Source organism: Schistocerca cancellata, chromosome 8, assembly GCF_023864275.1.
Source record: "Schistocerca cancellata isolate TAMUIC-IGC-003103 chromosome 8, iqSchCanc2.1, whole genome shotgun sequence".
NCBI classification, from domain to species: Eukaryota; Metazoa; Arthropoda; class Insecta; order Orthoptera; family Acrididae; genus Schistocerca; species Schistocerca cancellata.
The window spans coordinates 444152922-444174361 of record NC_064633.1 but is presented as its reverse complement, the minus strand read 5'-3'; the positions used below and the strand labels follow the sequence as shown (position 1 = coordinate 444174361).

At 42.4% G+C, this 21440-nt stretch overlaps 1 protein-coding gene across 1 annotated transcript in view; it reads right to left on the bottom strand.

The window, feature by feature from the left end:
* LOC126095621 (synaptotagmin-11) overlaps positions 1 to 21440 on the bottom strand; it is a 728232-nt gene that overhangs the window by 494229 nt on the left and 212563 nt on the right. The gene's annotated exons all lie outside the window — the stretch shown is intronic.

Here is a 21440-nt window from a genome sequence, read left to right as displayed (position 1 = left end):
TATAAGTTGCTGGCAGTAAAATTGTACTGCAGTCAGCCTCAAATTTCCTCAGTATCGATTCACGAAAAGAACGCCTCCTTTCCACTAGAGACTCCCATCCGAGTTCCTGAAGCATCTCCGTAACACTCGCGTGATGATCAAACCTACCAGTAACAAATGTAGCAGCCCGCCTCTGAATTGCTTCTATGTCCTCCCTCAATCCGACCTGATAGGGATCCCAAACGCTCGAGCAGTGCTCAAGAATAGGTCGTATTAGTGTTTCATAAGCAGTCTCCTTTACAGATGAACCACATATTAGCAAAATTCTACCAATGAACAGAAAACGACTGTCCGCCTACCCCACAACTGCCATTACATGCTTGTCCCACTTCATACTGCATTACATGCTTGTGCCACTTCATATCGCTCTGCAATGTTACGCCCAAATATTTAATCGACGCTACTGTGTCAAGCGCTACACTACTAATGGAGTATGCAAACATTACGGGATTCGTTTTCCTATTCATCTGCATTAATTTACATTTATCTATATTTAGAGTTAGCTGCCATTCTTTACACCAATCACAAATCCTGTCCAAGTCATCTTGTATCCTCCTACAGTCACTCAACGACGACACCTTCCCGTACACCACAGCACCATCAGCAAACAGCCGCACATTGCTATCCACCCTATCCAAAAGATCATTTATGTAGATAAAAAAAAACAGCGGATGTACCACACTTCCCTGGGGAACTCCAGATGATGCCCTCACCTCCGATGAACACTCACCATCGAGGACAACGTACTGGGTTCTATTGCTTAAGAAGTCTTCGAGCCACTCACGTATTTGGGAACCAATCCCATATGTTCGTACCTTAGTTGGGAGTCTGCAGTGGGGCACCGAGTCAAACGCTTTCCGGAAGTCAAGGAATATGGCATACGTCTGATACCCTTCATCCATGGTTCGCAAGATATCATGTGAAAAAAGGGCGAGTTGCGTTTCGCAGGAGCGATTCTTTCTAAAGCCGTGCTGATGCATAGACAGCAACTTCTCTGTCTCAAGGAAATTCATTATATTTGAACTGAGAATATGTTCGAGAATCCTGCAACAAACCGATGTTAAGGATATTGGTCTGTAATTTTGAGGACCCGTCCTTCTACCCTTCTTATATACAGGCGTCACCTGCGCTTTTTTCCAGTCACTCGGGACTTTACGTTGGGCAAGAGATTCGCGATAAATGCAAGCTAAGTAAGGAGACAATGCAGTAGAGTGCTCTCTGTAAAACAGAATTGGAATCCCATCAGGACCTGGCGATTTATTTATTTTCAACCTATTCAGCTGCTTTACAACCCCAGGGATGTCTATCACTATGTCCTCCGTACGGGAATCTGTACGAGACTGAAACGGCGGTATGTTTGTACGATCCTCCGGCGTGAAAGGTTTCTCAAATGCTAAATTTAAAATTTCAGCTTTCGTTTTGCTGTCTTCCGTTGCCAGGCCAGACTGATCAGTGAGTGACTGGATGGTAGCCTTCGACCCGCTTACCGATTTTACGTAAGACCAGAATTTCCTTGGGTTTTCAGCAAGATCTTTTGCTAAGGTATGACGGTGGTGGTGGTTGTATGCTTCGCGCATCACTCTTTTTACAGCAGCATGAATCTCTACAAACTTTTTCCTGTCCTCATTCTCCCGATCTTCCTTGTACCGCGAGTACAACTGTCTTTGCTTCCTGAGCATTCTCCGACTTGCGCTGTTAAACCACGGTCGGTCTTTTCCGTCCGTAACCCACTTTTTCGCCACATACTTGTCCAGTGCGTGATCTACAATGTGTTTAAAATTTGCCCATAATTCTTCCACGTCCATCGTACCGGAAGTAAATGAAGTCGATTCATTTACTAAGTGGGATGCTAACAACTGCTTATCTGCTCTTTCTAGTAAGAATACTCCTCTAGCCTTCTTGACCGACTTTTTAACTTTCGTAACCACAGTCGTAATGACAACATCATGATCACTAATCCCTGTCTCAACACTGACACCGTGGATGAGATCTGGTCTGTTCGTGGCTACCAGATCTAAATTATTTCCATTACACGTTGGCTGTCGATTTAGCTGCTCAAGACAGTTTTCGGATAATGTGTTCAAAGGTAATTCACACGACGGCTTGGCTGTACCACCTGTAATGAATCCATAGACATCCCAGTCTATAAAAGGGTGGTTGAAGTCGCCTCCGACTAATATAGCATGATCCGGGTACTTCTGCGGTACAGAGTGTAGACTCCCTTTGAATGATTCTAGAACTGTCACGGTGGTACCTGGTGGCCGGTAATAACACCCAGCAATTAACTTTATTCCTCCTAGCCCTGTTAAACGTGTCCAGATAACTTCACAATCAGACTCTACTTCGACCTCAGTAGACACAATATTTTTGACAACTGCAATGAAGACACCACCTCCTACGGTGTCTAATCTGTCTTTCCGATACACTTTCCAACCCTCACTAAATATTTCAGAACTTCGTATCTCAGGGTTCAGCCAGGTCTCAGTCCCGAGAATAATTTGCGCGCCACACGCTGCCTGGAGGGCAGTAAATTCAGGAACTTTATTCCGAACACTCTGAAAATTTACTGCTAATACAATCGTCTTTGGCAGGACCTACCCTTTTAAAGTTTTTGGCTAATCGTCCAGATGCTGAGACCTTCCACATCTGAAACACGATCTTGGTTTATTGGGAGACATCTATTCCAGCCAAATAGTGTGATTTACCTATGAATATTAATAAACCAAAGTCCTTCACCGCATTTTTCTGTTTTTATGTGAAAGCTAAACACAGAAACTACCATAAAGATTTTGATACTATACGGTTTTTTTAATAAGTAAGCTGATTCACGAGGAAGGTTTATGTATATAATTTATTATCACTATGACACGTAAGTCGCCTATCCGTATATACTCAGTGGTACCCACATGAAACCGCGGCCTGTCGATAGTGGAATGTTGAATGAGATAAACTCAATTGGTCGACACCTACTGTGTCGTATTCATGTACTGAGTTTCACGTGAAACGACTGAAAAATATGTTTCTCGTCTCCCATTGACTGTCTAGAGCACATACTGAAAATGAAGCGCTGTCTTTTCTGGCTCTGAATGGCTAGCGTTTGAGAATGTAGACTTCAGAACGGCCTGATGCGAAGGGGTGGCTATGCAGTCTGACGAGGAAGAAGCACTAATTTTACCTCATATATTGAGGAGAATAAAACAACACGCAGGATGTCAGCTCCAGAAATCGATCTCGCGAGAAAATTTTGGCCGTAGTTCTCACAGTACACAGCGATGATCTTCTGATAGCACAGCTTTTCAACTTTAGCGCGCACCGTCTGTCTGTCTCTCGCCCCGCCCACTGCAACCCCCTACCCGAAGTACTGTACAGTATGACTTTTGTGACATACTGTTTTACATTAGCAACATTGCTATCCTCTAGCTGCTGCCCAAGACCTATTTCCTTCGAACATTTTTATGTTGCAGCTCACAAACGCAGTGAAAATGGATGAAATGAATTTGTGTACCATTAAAGAAGTATCATAGTACTGTTTCATTATTAACATCACTGTTTTGCATCATTTTCTTTGGATTTTAAATTTGCCACTGTTGAAGGAAGTACATTTACAGAAGATCCATTATTCTTCAAGCATGACTAAACTCTAAATCGAAAATCAATAACTTCATTTCGTAATAACCCTTCGGCTGCTTATGTTTATTAATTTTGATTTTTAGGCATATATATATAGCTGTAAAATATTAGTACCAGAATGTTGTTAAAATACACTGCTGGCCATTAAAACTTCTACACCGAGAAGAAATGCAGATGATAAACGGGTATTCATTGGACAAATATATTATACTAGAACTGACATGTGATTACATTTTCACGCAATTTGGGTGCATAGATCCTCATAAATCGGTACCCAGAACAACCACTTCTGGCCGTAATAACGGCCTTGATACGCCTGGGCATTGTGTCAAACAGAACGTGGATGGCGTGTACAGGTACAGCTGTCCATGCAGCTTCAACTCGATACCACAATTCATCAAGAGTAGTGACAGGCGTATTGTGAAGAGCCAGTTGCTCGGCCACCATTGACCAGACGTTTTCAGTTGGTGAGAGATCTGGAGAATGTGCTGGCCAGGGCAGCAGTCGAACATTTTCTGTATCCAAAAAGGCCCGTAAAGGACCTGCAACATACAGTCGTGCATTATCCTGCTGAAATGTAGGGTTTTGCAGGGATCGAATAAAGGATAGAGCCACGGGTCTTAACACATCTGAAATGTAACGTCCACTGTTCGAAGTACCGTCAGTGCGAACAAGAGGTCAAGGGTAACCGCAGCCATGGTCTCCGAGCTGATAGTCCATGCTGCCGCAAAAGTCGTCGAACTGTTCGTGCAGATTGTTGTTGTTTTGAAAACGTCCCCATGTGTTGACTCAGGGATCGAGACGTGGCTGCACGAACCGTTACAGCCATGCGGATAAGGTGCCTGTCATCTCGACTGCTGGTGATACGAGGCCGTTGGGATCCAGCACGGCGCTCCGTATTACCCTCCTGAACCCACCGATTCCATATTCTGCTAACACTCATTGGATCTCGACCAACGCGAGCAGCAATGTCGCGATACGATAAACTGAAATCGCGATAGGCTAAAATCCGACCTTTATCAAAGTCAGAAACGTGATGGTACGCATTTCTCCTCCTTACACGAGGCATCACAACAACGTTTCACCAGGCAACGCCGGTCAACTGCTGTTAGTGTATGAGAAATCGGTTGGAAACTTTCGTCATGTCAGCACGTTGTAGGTGTCGCCACAGGTGCCAACCTTGTGTGAATGCCCTTGAAAGCCCATCATTTGCATATCACAGCATCTTCTTCCTGCTGGTTAAATTTCGCGTCTGTAGCACATCATCTTCGTGGTGTAGCAATTTTAATGGCCAGCAGTGTAATATCGACGTATACACGCCTGAGGCTGACATTTTCTGCGCAGAACAACCAGTGTTCTCCAGAAAGATTTCAAAACTTGTTGGACAGATGTTTCCATCTCCTCCCCCCCCCCTCCTCTCTCCTCACCTTCAACATCCCGCGACTAGAACAGCTCTGGTTGCCACTCCATTGTATTTTGTGCTCAGTCATTACCTGTCTCTACTGAAGCGGAGCGAGCGATAGACAATCGTTGCGCACGGAAGTTTAAAAGCTGTAGTTTCAAAAGGTCATATCTCTGTACTACCGGAATAATGGCCAAAACTTTCGCGCGGGATCAATTACTTGGTTTGATATCTCGCTTTTTTCCTGCTTAGAATACGAGGTAAAGTAGATAATTTCGCTTTGTTAAAGTGAACGTTTATGGAGAAAGACGTATATAGTCCTGACACGTGCTGTGAATAATAGTGTCTTCAATTATGTTCTATTACAGTTGTGACGGATTATTACTGAAAGTACTTGTGAATGTATTTCCCAGTCCACAAGAATAGTTCTTGTGATAAATAAGAACTGTGTTGGGATACCTAAAAATGTTTGAATACTCACTGGCAACAGCCAAGCAGCCTAGTAACCATTTGTTGTGATCTGAGAGCTATCAACAGACCTACGACTCTCCAATATCTTTTGTGTAAGGGACCCTCAAGGTCAGTGGAGAGAACATTCAGAAAGTACACCAGTAGCATGCATGTCAACCTGCAGCGCCTGTGTAAAATGCCTGGCTGTTGCACGTTTACGGCAGTAGTGACGAACGGAATATCTCGAGATTTTAGTTTTTAACGTCGCCTCTGCACTCATGATTTATTCAAAACTAGCAGGTACCCATAGCTGCGCTCACATATCAGTAGTTTTGTAATGATGAGTGATGGTGATTGAGTAAGCTACTCTATGTGCAATAACAGCAGCTACCCTCACATGTCTGCCTGTTTGGGTAGGCATTGCTCGTGATGCACTCCCCCTCTCTCCCCACCTCCCAACCCAAGATGTGTCGGCATCCACAGCCTCACTGCCGAGCAGTGGGCACAGAGGGGTATGGGCAGTACAGTGCTACTGAAGTAGCTATACATTACATGTGTATATTATACAACAAATAGTGTGGCAGTGTCGATTAAACACACTGAATATTGTATAAGCATTGTATTTATTAGTTTGAGTCGTATCACGTAGCACGTATTGAGCAATAAAAGCATTTTCACAAATATGATGAAGTTCAAAACTCAAAGAGTAAATCCCTTCTTTAAAGAGTAAACATTTCCCTTAATTCACATAAAGTTCTTCTAATCAATAAGTATCTTGCGCTACGCACTTTCTAAATTAGGGTTCAGGTTTCAAGCCATCTCATTATTAGATTTCATGGAAATCAGTTCAGCGAGTTAGTAATGATAAATTTAAACGTCGTACATGATGAAGCAGTTTTTCACGCATTTTATTGTTTATTACGTGATATATCCTCAACTATATGTTGTGCAATGACATAATTTTGCAAGTACATCCAGTACTATAAGTGAACATTGTCTGCAAAATGTATCAGGGATGCAGCTAATTGTAAAGAAGTAATAAATTAAAAAGTCTACATCTACATGGTTACTCTGCAATTCACACTTAAGTGCCTGGCAGAGGGTTCATCGAACCATTTTCATACTACTTCTCTACCACTCCACTCTCAAATGACGTGTGGGAGAAAGGAACACCTAAATCTTTCCGTTCGAGCTCTGATTTCTCTTATTTTATTATGATGATCATTTCTCTCAACGTAGGTGGGGGCCAACAAAAAATTTTCGCATTCTGAAGAGAAAGTTGGTGATTGAAATTTCGCAAATAGATCTGGCCGCAAAGAAAACCGCCTTTGTTTCAGTGACTGCCACCCCAACTCGCGTATATATCAGTGACACTCTCACCCCTATTGCGCGATAACACGAAACGAGCTGCCCTTCTTTGCACTCTTTCGATGTCCTCCATCAATCTCACCTGGTAAGGATCCTACACCGCGCTGCAATATTCCAGTAGAGAACGGATAAGTGTAATGTAGGCTGTCTGTTTAGTGGGTTTGTCGCATCTTCTAAGTGTTCTGTCAACGGAAGCGAAGTCTTTATTTCGCCTTCCCCACAATATTACCAACGTGGTCTTTCCAATTTAAGTTGCTCGTTATTGTAACTCCTAGGCATTCAGTCGAATTGACAGCCCTTAAATTTGTGCGATTTATCGTATACCCAAAATTTATCGGATTGCTTTTAGTACCCATGTGGATGACCTCGCACTTTTCTTTGTTTAGTGCCAATTGCCACTTCTCGCAGCCTACAGAAATTCTCTCTAGATCATTTTGTAATTGGAATTGATCGTCTGATGATTTTACAAGACTGAGATTCATTGGAAGAATCCTAAGGAAATGCAATCCGAAAACAAAGGAAGTAGGTTACATTACACTTGTTCGCCCACTGCTTGAATACTGCTCACCGGTCTGGGATCCGTACCAGATAGGGTTGGTAGAAGAGATAGAGAAGATCCAACGGAGAGCAGCGCGCTTCGTTACAGGATCATTTAGTAATCGCGAAAGCGTTACGGAGATGATAGATAAACTCCAGTGGAAGACTCTGCAGGAGAGACGCTCAGTAGCTCGGTACGGGCTTCTGTTGAAGGTTCGAGAACAGACCTTCACCGAAGAGTCGAGCAGTATATTGCTCCCTCCTACGTACACCTCGCGAAGAGACCATGAGGATAAAATCAGAGAGATTAGAGCCCACACACAGGCATACCGACAATCTTTCTTTCCACGAACAATACGAGACTGGAACAGAAGGGAGAACCGATAGAGGTACTCAAAGTACCCCCTGCCACACACCGTCAGGTGGCTTGCGGAGTATGGATGTAGAAGTAGACGAAATGCAAAAATGAACAGCGAAAATGTAGTCAGCAATAAACACTTTTCCTTCCATTATTTCTTGGGGGTTATAAGCGATAAAAAGTTCCGTAGAGATCTAAAATTATGTGTGAAGGTTGTTGGATGAATGCTGGATCAGTAAAACCTGGGTATTCGCGGGCCTTGGCGTACACTTTTTTTTTCACGCCGACCTCCATTCCCTTAATTTTTAGGTGGTTCTCACTGCCACAGAGATTATTTCCAGACAGTAAGTTCGCTTGAAATTGATCTACTGGTATAGGAGGAGAAGTGGAACGTAAATAGATACGTACATATTTGTAACATGTATGGATGTATTTTCTTTCGTGATCCGATGTTGATGAAATGAAGCGTATACGGTGCCCCAAGCTATGCTCGAGTTACCTACGGAAACCTCAAGAAAATTCTTTCAGTAATTTTGGGATAGCATGTTAAAACAGACAGACACGACAGTCTTACAGATTTATTGCTAGTACAGATGTTACATCTATAGGAATCCAAACATACTTCCTGTTCATAAACAGTATTTCTTATCAGATTTGCACAGTCTCTCGTACCTGTTTCGGATTCTGGAATGTGATATAGTTCAAATGGCTCTAAGCACTATGGGACTTAACATCTGAGGTCTTCAGTCCCCTAGACTTAGAACTACTTAAACCTAACTATGTCACAGAGTGATGTACTTCTCGCAAGTGAGAGACTGTTTGTTTACTCTTTGGACAATGTATCTTTGACTTGTTATATTGTATGTTCTGTGACTATGGAATAAAGTGTTGTTGGACTGCTAATCGCTGCTCTATTGTGATTCACGACATATTTTGGTGCCGAAACCTGGGACTGACTTTGCCGGAGGCAATTTCCACGATTGCCGTTGTGAAACACGAATTCTGGACGCACGTCACGCGGCAATACTACGACGGGGTTTACTGCAGCGATTTGTTACACCACGCAACAAGCTCTTCGACGACAACCGCCATCATACACAGCTAAGTTCAACTGAATTATCACGCAACATGTTTTGTAGCGCCATTTGAAAGGCAACTGATTACATTATTGCCGCTGTGTACTGCTATTGTAGCTGTTCGATTAGCGCTTTAACGAATTATCAGATCCTACGCTACGCCTACATATTGTTTATGACTAGTGCTGCCATCTAGCGACCATCAATTGAACTACTTCGACTAGCGATCCAAAGATAACGCCTTACTAGGACCAGCTGATCGCTAGCCGACACTGCTTTAAACTTTGGAGTAATCGGACGGAATGGACGTGCCAGACCACAAACCAGAGGCGCAATTACACTCTCTAAAGAGAAAACGTATGAGAGAAAGAGCAAACATTACGCGACTCGTGGCGGAAGTTGCAAGGTTGCCCGACACATCAGAAATCGCGGATTATAAATATTACAATGACAGATTGGGAAGCGTCCTGGACCGCCTCGTTAAATTAGATGAGGATATTCACGAGTTGTTAGACGATGACGAATACGAAGAAGATGTTCCTAAATGCGAAGATTATATAGACACCGCGAAACTCACAATTTCCCGATTGTCTCACGAAATAGAGAAACAGCTTGCGAAATCGGTAGCAGACATAAAGATTCCCGACAATCCGCCGGCACAATCTGTAACAATGAGTGTTCCCACAGCTTCAGTAAAACTTCCGCCGATCAAACTTGAGCCTTTTTCAGGCGATATTGAAACATGGGCGCGATTCTGGGAGCAGTTTGAGCAGTCGGTTGACAAAGATCCGACGGTAACTACAATCAATAAACACATTTTTCTTCGCGGCTATCTCTCCGGAGAACCAAAGCATTTAGTGGACGGTATTGCGGTGACGGCCGAGACGTACGCAGAAACGAAGAGGATTCTCCGAGCGCGTTATGGCAACAAGGATCGAATAATTCAAGCCCACTTAGATTATCTCGAAGCCATAAAACCAATTAAGCTGTCCACCCCAGAGGAACTTAATTCAACATTCATTGAATGCCAGCGACGTATTCAAGCTCTCCGGGCACTTGGGGAAGACGTGAACGGATACGGTCGAGTCCTCGCGCCGAAAATTTTACGCGCCTTTCCGGATGACATATGCTGCCGCTGGATAATTCACGCCAAGCGTACAGGAATATCCGAAGGGGACATTTTGCAACTGATGGGGTTTCTGAACGAGGAAGTCGACGGGGCGCTTACCACGCAGAAGATACGCGGTGAATTTTCAAGCACTTCTAGTAACGGTAACCTTCCCACAGCGTCCACACTTCACGTACACGCGAAATCTAAAAGATCGACTCCGAAGGATACCAGCATAAAGGAACCATTCTGCGTCTTTTGTGAATCTGACGGTCATTGGGCACAAGACTGTAAGAAGATCGTACGCGTTAATGATCGAATAGATAAATTGAAACTAGCAAACAGATGCTTTCTTTGTCTTCAACGTGGGCACAAGGTGTCAAATTGCAAAAAGAAGGAAAAGGCTCGGTGTGTTAACTGTAAAAGACTGCATCATAAGTCCATTTGTGAGGAACGAAAGGATATTAGGGGTCCTGCGGGTCAGACAAACGTTACTTCCGTGGGAAAGGTATCTGTCGCTCCTCACGGATATACGTACCTTCAGACAGCTCAAGTATGCGTCTCAGGACCTACAGGATTGAGCAGGACAACGCGATGTCTACTGGACGCAGGCAGTCAGTCCAGCTTCATAGCAAAATCGCTGATTGATGATCTGAAACTACAAACGGTAGACCGACAAGAACTAACCGTTTGTTCCTTTGAATCAAACCCTACACGCCCACGCCACCGCAGGCTTGTTCAGTTTAATATGAAGGGGCTTTGGCAGGATTCTTCAGTGCCACTTACTGCCTTCGAAAGTACTCACGTTATTTCTCACCAGCCTTCAGTTCCACAACATATAAAGAGTTTACCAGATGCCCGTAAGATTACGCTAGCAGATCCGAAAACCGATTCAACAGAAGATCTTCCCGTGGAGATTCTTATAGGAGGCGATTTTTATTGGAAGATAGTGAAGCACAATTCGCCCATACGCATCTCTGAAACCTTAGTGTTAGTTCCTTCTCTGTTTGGCTGGATACTTAGTGGTAACAAGTCACAAGCCTGTGTGCATGCAACCGTGGTAAATTTTGCTCAGACTGACCGATCTCCTCTGCACTCTGACAATGATTTCAGACGCTTTTGGGACTTGGAAACTATAGGGATTACTGCCGATCAGGATCTACCTGTGAACAACAAGGATACGAGACTTCTTGAAGAGTTTAGAGCATCTTTCTCTATAAAGGATCATCGAGCAGTCGTTACACTTCCAAAAATGCAACATAAAGTGCTTTCGAGTAACAGACCTATCGCGGAAAAACGATTCAAGCACCTCAGGGAAAGATTTCAACGTCAAGAGACATTTAAGCAAATGTATTTCGATCTTATGCTAGACTACATTACGAAGGGGCAAGTAGAGGTCGCTCCCACCCCACTCTCAGGAAAGGAGCTATTTTATCTCCCTCATCATGCAGTGAGGAAGGAGAAATACGGAACCACTAAGTGGAGAATAGTCTTTGACGCCTCATCTCACGAAAACAATGCACCTTCTCTGAATGAGGTATTAGAAGTAGGACCGAACCTATTACCAGAGATTCTGGAAATTTTACTGCGTTTCAGATTATATTCTACGGCTATCGTCGCGGACATCACACAAGCTTTCCTTCAATTAACCTTGAACGAAAAGGACAAAGACTTGACCAGATTTTTCTGGTTCAAAATTAGCCAGGATCAAACAGGAAATCTTCAAACGACGGACGAACTAACAGAATACCGTTTTAACAGACTCCCATTCGGCCTGACCTGCAGCCCATTTTTACTTTCTGCAACACTAAGAGAACTTGCCGACAAGTGTATGACAGCATTTCCCACCGTAGCGCCACTTATAAACAAGACTGCATATATGGACGATTTTGTGATCTCAGTAGAAGGTGATAATTTGGGGATAACTATATACTATGAACTTGTAACCCTAATGAAATTGATCAGTCTCCCCTTATCAAAATGGGCTACCAACTGTGAACAACTCCACACTATCTGGAGGGCAGAAGGGCGAGAACTCCACACCCAGACTCAAGTTTTAGGTGTAGACTGGAACACCGCAGGTGACTACTTCTGTATCGATCCTAGCGAAATCATCAGAAGGTCGTCAGAAGAGCCAGCCACCAAACGACTCCTTTTACAATGTACGGCTAAATTCTATGACCCACTCGGACTGTTTTCCCCAGTTTCTCTTGTTGGGAAATTGCTATTCCAGGACACATGGTGCCGAGGAATTGGCTGGGATGAACTTATGCCCTGGGACTTAGGGGCACGATGGCGCACTTGGATATCTAGCTTACCTTCATTGTCACATATACGTGTCCCTAGATGGATTGCTACAGCTCATGGAAGAGACTCTCAGCTGCACGTATTCTGTGACGCCTCGGAAAAGGCATATGGAGCAGCTTTGTACATTCGTACTGTCTTAGATGATGACGTCGTAACCCATTTAGTCTGTAGCAAGAACAGACTTGCTCCTATTAAGAAGGTGACATTGCCTCGACTCGAACTTTTAGCGGCAGTAGTTGGGACCAGACTATTGTGTTACTTTTGCCGTGCAACAGACTTTAAAATTGCCCATGCGATATTGTGGACGGATTCTACAATAACACTAAGTTGGATTCGCTGTGATCCTAACAGATGGAAGACCTTTGTTTGTAATCGGGTAACTGAGATACAAACACACACGACTCCCACGCAATGGAAACACTGCCCAGGACCAGACAATCCTGCTGACCACCTCTCACGTGGACTCCTCGGCTTCCAAATGAATTCTCTGGATATTTGGTGGCATGGGCCGCCTTGGCTTACACGCCCTCCTGAATGCTGGCCAAACAACGATACTCCAACGATGGTACGACTTCCTCCCGAAGAAAAGAGGAAGAAAACCCAGAGCCAAGTTTTGTCGATATCTACGCCAACCAGCCCTTTGAACTTACTTAAATTCAGCTCCTACTGGAAGCTCATTCGTATCACAGCATGGACTCTCCGTTTCCTGCACAACATTCGTCAGAAGAATAAATCTTCAGGAGAACTTACAGCCACCGAATTATCAGCTGCCAAAATGTATTGGATTCGAGTGGGCCAGAGAGATTCCTTCCCCAACGAATTACATGCACTTCAGAATAACTTACCACTGCCAGGAGAGTCAAAAATCGCACGATACAATCCTTTCCTAGAAGATGGACTGATACGTCTAGGAGGTCGACTGCAGTGCACTAGCCTAAATAGGGAACAAAAACATCCTGTACTCCTTGACGGTTCCCACCACTTCACACAATTGGTTATTCGAGAGACACACATCCGCCTTCATCACTTTGGTGTTCGTTCTGTACTATCCGAACTGCGAACCGAATTTTGGATCCTTAGAGCTCGTCAGGCCATCAAAAGAATCCTATACTCATGCCTCGCATGCAAGATCTTGAAGAATCCACGAGGGCAACAGATCGAAGCACCGCTGCCACCTGAACGAGTTTCACCTGCCAAACCATTTGCTGTAACCGGAATAGACTTTGCTGGCCCACTATTCATCAAAGTGGGGAAGGAAACGCACAAGTCATATATCACTCTTTTCACATGTGCTACCACACGAGCTGTCCATCTCGAACTCTGTACAGACTTGTCAACGGACAAGTTTCTTATGGCACTTCAGCGATTCGCCGGAAGACGCGGACTACCCCACACGATATATACAGATAACGCGAAAACATTCCACGCCACGAATATGGAACTAGCCCAACTTTGGAAGGCATTAACCACCACAAAATCTTATCAGTTCCTCGCCCACCACGGTATTACTTGGAAATTCATTGTCTCCCGTGCGGCTTGGTGGGGAGGATGGTGGGAAAGAATGGTGGGCACTATAAAGCGTTGCCTACGGAAGGTATTGGGACTCGCAAAGCTCACTGAGGAACAACTGAATACCACCTTGATCAGTATTGAAGCCGCGGTGAACTCCAGGCCCATCACACCAGGAGACGATTGTGATGCACTCACACCATCCCATTTTCTGACGGGAGAAAAACTTACGACTATTCCGACAGGACCAGAGCCTTCAGCGAGCACAAATTTAACAAAGGAATTCCGACTGAGACAGCAACTCTGTGACAGTTTTTGGAACCGTTGGGTTAAAGAATACCTATTGGAGCTCCGGAACTACCATGAAGTTAAACGCCCATCGGGACGAGTCATCCCCTTTCGCCCTGGCGACATCGTGCTGATCCAAGAGGACCTTCGTCCGCGACATATGTGGAAGAAGGCCAGGATAGAAAAGGTACTACCAGGAAGAGACGGCAGGGTAAGGACGATAATACTCCGGACACCAGAAGGTCACATCATTAGTCGTCCTGTGCAGCTGGCCGTACCTTTGGAGGTCGACCAGGGTGGGGAGGATGTCACAGAGTGATGTACTTCTCGCAAGTGAGAGACTGTTTGTTTACTCTTTGGACAATGTATCTTTGACTTGTTATATTGTATGTTCTGTGACTATGGAATAAAGTGTTGTTGGACTGCTAATCGCTGCTCTATTGTGATTCACGACAAACTAACCTAAGGACACCACACACAGCCATTCCCGAGGCAGGATTCGAAGCTGCGACTGTAGCAGCAGCGCCGTTCCGGAGAATGCGATATCATGAAAGACAAATGTACATTTCGTCCTGTTGTTGCATCAGTATGAACACCGGCAGAGAGAGCGTCTGGAGCAGTGAATTTTAGTAGATTCATCGCTAACAACATCCACTTGTGGGCCGTGACGCCTTCGTGTTTCCCAGACACACCGCCCCATCGCCTGGCAACCTGCCGCGACAGGCATCGTGTTACAGGCTTTTACGAGGTGTGGTTTGTACTACGGTATTGATTCCGGCACACCGCTTCCGACCACCAACGTTTTCCTGCTGACACTGACGCAATACGATCCTTTGTGTCAGACAGCTATCTATCCTAAGTGCTTCCCACATACCACCAGCGGCGCCTGTTTTCTACGGAGGTGATTCATTTTGAATTACATATTGTGAATCGAAAATTCATTACAATGCAGATACTCTCGTAATGAATCTACAGCCAACGGTTCTTTCAGTCTTAGTATATGGCCAACGACTGGTGATTCCACTGAAGAGATCATCCTCAAATCGTGGAGTACGCTTAGTTACTCTATGGAAGGTAAAATTTAATTTTCTTAGGCGTAAATGCAGTAAGGATTCGCTAGCGAAATAATCTTATCTCTAAATAACTTTTCAAAAATAATTTCTCGTACTAGGGGAGGTAAGGGCAAAGTTGCCGCTAAAGGGAATGTGACATATCTCAAATGGTTCAAATGGCTCTGAGCACTATGGGACTTAACAGCTGTGGTCATCAGTCCCCTAGAACTTAGAACTACTTAAACCTAACTAACCTAAGGACATCACACACATCCATGCCCGAGGCAGGATTCGAACCTGCGACCGTAGCAGTCGCCCGATTCCGGACTGAGCGCCTAGAACCGCGAGACCACCGCGGCCGGCGACATATCTCCATACTGAAAATGTTATTTGTACTTCTGTTGAAGCTGCGATGAGGAAAATCGTTTACGTGCAATTACTAGTTTCGCAACTGACGTCCACTATCAAAGACTCGCTTTCATCGTAAGCACTGACACGTAATACAACCAGTAAATCGGCGAGCACTGATAATATACGGTAGATGAGTTTCTACGTTACTCGTGACTGCCGATTGTGGCTATTTGTAAATGTACTTTTTGTTCTAAATGTCACCACTTACGATGAAGGCGGTGGTTTGATAATGGACGTCACGTCCTAAATTAACAACTGCAACTGAAGAATTTTTCTCGCGTCAACTTCGACAAAAATCCAAATAACAGGTTTAATAAAAGTAACTTGGCTTAGAAAAATTCGCTGTAGAAGAAAAAGTACATAAAATGGAGGGCTTATGGAATAACTAGGAATGTCTACAACAAAAGGTGTCTGTCTAAAAATTTAAAGATACAGCACTACAACACAGAAGTAAAACCAGAATGTCCTAATGCAAGTGAATGTTTAGTACTGAACTACAAATTACACAAACTTGAAGTCCTAGAAAGAAAAATCATTCGAAAAATACTTGGGCCACCAAAAAATACAGAGGTATGGAAATTAAGAAGGAATGAAGAAGTTTATTGAAACATAGAAAACGTAAATGAAACACTACGAAAGAGGCGACTGCTATTTTTTGGACACTTACACAGAATGAACGGCAACAGGTTAACCAAACAGATTTTTAAATGTCTTTGGGACAAGAAGTCAACAATACCATGGATTCAAGAAGTTAGGAAAGATTTCCAATGTATTTTAAATATCCGAAAATGAAAAACTGTGCACTTCACAAAAGTGAAAAACTTAGTATCTTATGACTACAACATCAACGAGTCACAAATGGTGTCGGTAAACTCACACAAATATCTGGGTGTAACACTTTGTACGGACATCAGATGGAACTATCGCATACGCTCAGTTGTGAGTAAAGCCGAAAGCAGGCTTCGGTTTCTTAGTTGAATAATGGGGAAATGCAATCGGTCTATAGAGGAGTTCGCTTACAAGTCACTCGTGCGGTCCATCAGAGGATACTGCTTAAGTTTATGGGACTTGCAGTGGATACTAAAGGATACTGAAAATATGCAGAGAAGGGCAGCACGAATGGTCACAGGTTTGTTTGACCTGTGCGAGAGGGTCACACAAATGTTAAAAGAACTGAACTGATAGGACCTTGACGATGGATGTAAACTATACCGAGAAAGCACACGTACCAGGTTTCAAGAACTGGCTTTGAGTGCTGAATCTAACAATATACTACCCCTCCCCCTCCCCCTACATATCGCTGCCATAGTGATCCCGAGGACAAGGTCCGATTAATCACAGCACGCACAGAGGCATTTAAACACTCATTCTTCCCACGCTCCATACGTGAATGGAACGGGGAAAAGCCCTAATGACTGGTAAATGAGGATGTACCCTCTATCATGCACTGAATAGGTGTTTGGAGAGTATAGATGTAGATCTACATCTACATCTACATCTACATCGATACTCTCCAAATCACATTTATGTGTCTGGCAGAGGGTCCATCGAACCACCTTCACAATTCTCTATTGTTCAAATTTCGTATAGCGCGCGGAAAGAATAAACACCTATATCTTTCGGTGAGAGCTCTTATTTTCCTTATTTTATCGTGGTGATCGTTCCTCCCTATGTAGGTCAGTGTCAACAAAATACTTTCGCATTCGGATGGTGATTGGAATTTCGTGAGAAGATTCCGTCGCAACGAAAAACGCCTTTCTTTTAATGATTTCCAGCCCAAATTCTGTATCATTTCTGTGACACTCTCTCCCAATTTCACGATAATACAAAACGTGCTGCCTTTCTTTGAACTTTCTTGATGTACTCCGTCAGTCCTCTCTGGTAAGGATCCCACACCGCGCAGCAGTATTCTAAAAGAGGACGGACAAGTTTAGTGTAGGCAGCTTCCTTAGTAGGTCTGTTACATTTTCTAAGTGTCCTGCCAATAAAACGCAGTCTTTGGCTCGCCTTCCCCACAATATTTTCAATGTGTTCCTTCCCATTTAAGTTGTTCGTAATTGTAATAACTATGTATTTAGTTGAATTTACGGCTTTCAGATTAGACTGATTTATCGTGTAACCGAAGTTTAACGAATTCATTTTAGCACTCATGTGGATAACCTCACACTTTTAGTTATTTAGGGTCAACTGATTTTCTGATGACTTTATTAGTCGATAAACGACAGCGTCATCTGCAAACGGCTGCTCAGATTATCTCCCAAATCGTTTATGTAGATAACGAACAGCAAAGGGCCTGTAACACTACCTTGGGGAACGCCAGAAATCACTTCTGTTTTACTCGATGACTTTCCGTCAGTTACTATGAACTGTGACCTCTCTGACAGGAAATCACAAATCCAGTCACATAACTGAGACGATATTCCATAAGAACGCAATTTCACTACGAGCCGCTTATGTGGTACAGATTCAAAAGCCTTCCGGAAATCCAGGAATACGGAATCGATCTCAAATCCCTTGTCAGTAGCACTAAACACTTAATGTGAATAAAGGGCTAGTTGTGTTTCACAGGAACGATGTTTTCTAAACCCATGTTGACTGTGTGTCAATAGACCGTTTTCTTCGTGGTAATTCATAATGTTCAAACACAATATATGTTCAAAAATCCTGCTGCATATCGACGTTAACGATATGGGCCTTTAATTTAGTTGATTACTCCTACTACCTTTCTTGATTACTGATGTGACCTGTACAACTTTCCAGTCTTTGGGTACAGATCTTTCGTCGAGTGAACAGTTGTATATGATTGTTAAGTATGGAGCTAATGACTCAGCATACTCCGAAAGGAACCTAACTGGTATACAGTCTGGACCAGAGGACTTGCTTTTATTAAGTGATTTAAGTTGCTTCACTTGTCCGAGGATATTTACTTCTACGTTACTCATGTTGGCAGCTTTTCTCGATTCGAATTATGGAATTTTTATTTCGTCTTTTTTTGTGTGGTGTAAGGTGACCATATCTTCGGAAATATCTGTGCCACTTCACATATTTATTAATTTCTGAATATATAAAACTACTGTATAGAAAATAAATCCACCCTGAATTCAGCTACAATTTTTATGCAGAAGTTAGATAAGAAAACCCAGTTACAAAAAATGGAATTACCTAGAAGAAAATTGTACCCATCGAAACATCATATAAGCCATGTGGTGCAATTGGCAGAAAGCAGGACGTTTGGCGGAAGGAAGCTGAAAAGCTGAAGAGGGGATATCCCATCAGTGTGGTAGCGTCACAACAGAAGAAGGTGATGAGTGGCCATGGACATCAAAATGGTTGGACGTGAGAGTGAAGATGGCGAGTTATATCTGAATACTGTAGAACTATTTGAGACACTTAACGTTCTTAGACATGACACTGAGACCATAAGATAAATTTGAGCATTAATAAGAAAATTATCGAACAAGTTTGATTTTTGTAAAGTGAAGAACAGGGTAATAATGTAGTGCTATAAATGCTAGGAGTGTATGATAACAGTTGGCGCCATAAATTAAAGACTGGAAATAATAAGTGATAATTCAAAAGAAATAACTGTAGGTCTATTGTTTCGTGTAAGCACTTACATACAAAATAACTTCAAGAAAAGATCGAAATTATGGACCTTTCTGAGGTACACATGCTGTAAAAAAGTAATTTGCGTGTGAAACACTGGACTGATGTAACAGAGGGGCTGAAGGCCCTAATCTAATCAGCTTAAATAAATAAATAAACCAGTAAATAAATTAAAATGTGCTAAAGCCAAGCTCACCACAATCTTAAAGGTAACACAGAGCACATGTTTCACATACGTAGCAGTGTAATTCTTGCAAGATACTAAGGAATGTCAGTGATCACAATTAGACAATTACCTGTTACAAACTTCCAGTAATATTTTTATAGTAGTCAGCTCAAATCATATAACGGATATAACAATCCGCTGACCAAATAAACATTCAAAAATCAGCACTTAAAAGGTCATAAACATTTCACTGAAGTAACATCACGTTTTACCTGGCTTCCTATGGTAGGACAAATAAATCCTATACATTATACTTGGCTTCACACGCCAGGATTTTAATAGCCAGGTACTGTATAAACAGTCTATAACGAAAGAGCGGTTTATATCGAGACTAGGTTCGTTAGATGGAAGTACTCAGTCAACAGCCGTAACAATGTCCTTAAAGTTTGTCCTGGAAATTCACCATTTATAATCATTTGCATTGAGCTACATGGTGCAGCGGTATGTCACTGGACTCGTGCTCGGAATGACTGCTGTTACTAAACTGCTTATGGCAAATTCCAGTCTGGTTCCTTTGATAGGGCACAGATTAATTCTTTTCCCGTCCTTCCCCGATCTGAGCTCTGTTGTGTCTCTAATGACCTAACTGCCGACAGGATGTTAAACCTTAATCTTCTTTCCTATAGTCTTTTGCTATATTTCTAGTGTTCTTGTTCTTTGACGTTGCTCTGATGCAGGTTATGTACACATGGTTTTTCAAAAGAATCATTTGATTTCACAATATCATATCTTCTATGTGAACGAAGAGAGAAGTTTCCGATACATTTATACTTTTACACAGATATACAATGTTTTTATTTCTTAAGAAACGTCAGAATTTACAGGGGTATACCTTTTGCACATATACATATACGATCTTGTACAACTTTTTCCAATTGCCAAAGTTTTAATTTACATATTAGAAATGTTCAATGTGTTCTTCACCGAATATCTGAGAAACACCCAGCCGGTCGTCAGACTTTTGCGATCATATCTGAAGTTTCTGCACTCAACGGTTATTCGCGGTTATTAAAAAGTTGTTGGAATGGGAGGCACATAAACGGAGCGTTTTACAAATTCTCACAAAAAAACACATATTGTGCGATCAGGCGACATTGAGTCAAATGGTACAAGCTGAGAAACTTATAGCCCTTATGTTGTAGCAGGTAAAATGCAACGTTGGTGATTCATAGGTCATTGAGAGGAAGTTATATATAACATCGATTTCTGCTTATCTTCTTAATGGATTCAGTGGCTCAGAGGCTGAAATTAATTTTATCAAAAGTTTGCAATGTGCAGGCATGGGTTTGCTTTATAAATCACTGAATACAAATTTTTTGCTGTTACTGATTAATTTGGCCATTTTTTTCAATGCAAACATATTCCAACTCACATTTTTTATCATATGTGTATTCGTTGATTCACATAGCTCTTCAACATTTGTGCCTTTCACAGATGTATATGCGCTACAATTTCACGTAGCAGATGTGAAACATGTCTCAAATGTGGAGAACCATAACCACATCAACCATTTAATGACATCAACCTATAAGCAAAGACTGTATTACAGCGAAGATAATTTTCAAACACTTTATATTGACCTATACAGTGAACTCAGTTTTGCACATTAGCAAAGGAGAGATTCAGAAATAGTTCTAAAATATAATTAGTATTAACGTTAACAACTCTATATATATATATATATATATATATATATATATATATATATATATATATATATACAATTCTAAGTTAAACGGAAAATTCCTGTTTTGATGACTATCTCCCTGAAATGCTCTTATTTGTTATATATATATATATATATATATATATATATATATATATATATATATATATATATATAAAGAATGCATGTGTGTACATGTGCATATGTGCATGCATGTGTGCACACACATGCATGTGTACAAGTGTGTGTGTGTGAGTGAGCACTTGTGTGACACATGCATACATGTGTGCATGATGTCCTCCCACACCACTGGATCGATTTAACCAAATTTGACAGAGACAGAGCAGACCTCGGGAGTAGCAGCACTGTGGGGCTTATAACATCCTAGCTCCAATACAAGTGGATAT